General features: G+C 50.2%; 1 protein-coding gene across 3 annotated transcripts in view; it reads right to left on the reverse strand.

Moving 5' to 3' along the window:
• Positions 1-1,712, reverse strand: part of Tmcc2 (transmembrane and coiled-coil domain family 2) — a 39,058-nt gene that overhangs the window by 10,275 nt on the left and 27,071 nt on the right. The window lies entirely within an intron of this gene.

The following is a 1,712-nucleotide window of genomic DNA, read 5'->3' on the forward strand; positions in this document are numbered from 1 at the left end:
AATATTTAAAAAAAACAAAAATAAAAAAAGAAAGGAAGGAAGGAAGGAAGAAAGGAAGGAAAAAAGGAAGGAAGAAAACTAATCTGACCTAGGCAATTCCTCAATTGAAGTTCCCTCTTCCCAGGGGACTCTGGGCTGTGTCAAAGTGACAGTTGAAGCTAACTATAACAATACCAAAGGAATTGGAAATGGTATTGAAATAGACACTGGTACAAGTTCAGAGTGGCACGCTTCTCAATAGCCTCGGGTAGGCACAGCTCAGAGACAGCCATTTAAACCAGTGAATGGGCTAGCAAAACGAGACTCCACATAATGGAAGACTGTTTAGTTACAGCAAGGAATGAGATTCTGATAATGCCAGAACATAGACGAATCTAAGAAGCAGTTTGCTCAGTAGAGGCTACATGCTGAATGGTCCCACTATGGGAGCCTCCACAGTGCTAAATCTACAGATGAGCAGTTGCTGGGGACTGGGGGAGGCAAGAGACCCTAATGGGTATTGGGTCTCCCTGAGGATCATAAAGATGATTTGGAACTCGGAGGAGGTAATGGTTGTGCACATGAACATGGGAGGGAGGGATCCAGCCACATCAGAGCGGTTTAGAGTGGGCACCCGGACCTTGAATCCCTCCAGACTAGGCGCTAGGAGAGGCACAGCAGTGACTCAGTGCCTGCCAGTGGCGGGTGGAGAATTCAGGCCCCCGGTTTGGAGGAGGGCTTGGCTGTAAAGACCGCTCCTCTTTCCAAATGGTGTAGAGTTTTCCTCAGCTTACACCAGCTGCCAGTACCACCTCTAGGGCAGAAGCCCCATGGCACAGTGACCCCACTCCTGCGACTGAGGAAAGTTGGTCACTATAAATACCTTACTTGGGATGAAACCCCACAAACAGGCTGAGCAGACTTTAAGGAAAGATCTGGCAAGGAGGGGCCAGGGCTCACACACATGCTAGGCAGCTGGGGAATCCATGACATGGTCCTACATGGTCCTGCTCAGAGAGCTTACTAGCCAGGGCTGCAGTGATGAAGGTTCTGGGGAAGGCAGAGCTGGAGTGTTTTCTGAGTCTCTGGGGCCAGCTTTTCCTCTTTTTGTCTTGGCTTCAGTGAGATCTCCCCATGGTCCATGAAGAGCTGGGCACCTGTCTACTTAGCTCGGGCAGTGCACAGACCTGTCTCCCTGCCTGCTTTCAGCAACACAACTGAACCTGGATTGGGCACACTGCCACATGACAGGAGTGGCTGGATCAGGGCTTCCCCAGCCTCGGCTCCCATCGCCCTCTGTGGTTCTCACCTCCTCCTGGGCCTGAGTCATTGTGTTAACCTGGCCGTGGGACACTTGCCCTCCCCACTGCATGGCAGTCCAGCAGCTGGAATCCTGGGAAGCCAGCAGGCAAATGGCAGGTGCTTTTAGGACAGAAAGTGCCAGTTTAAGAGATGCTTTCAAAAGGGAGGAAAAGGTAGTTGCTATGTGAATCCTCATTTTCTTTCTTTAGCAGTGTATGCACACGGGCCCTAGGAATAACCACTGCTGGGCTGGAGAGATGGCTCAGCGGTTAAGAGCACTGGCTACTCTTCCAGAGGTCTTGAGTTCAATTCCCAGCAACAACATGGTAGCTTACAACCATCCATAATAAGATGGTGCCCTCAAAAAAAAAAAAAGATATGGTGCCCTCTTCTGGCCTTCAGGGATACATGCAGGCAGAACACTGCATACA

Source organism: Microtus ochrogaster, chromosome 6 (genome assembly GCF_000317375.1).
Source record: "Microtus ochrogaster isolate Prairie Vole_2 chromosome 6, MicOch1.0, whole genome shotgun sequence".
NCBI lineage: Eukaryota > Metazoa > Chordata > Mammalia > Rodentia > Cricetidae > Microtus > Microtus ochrogaster.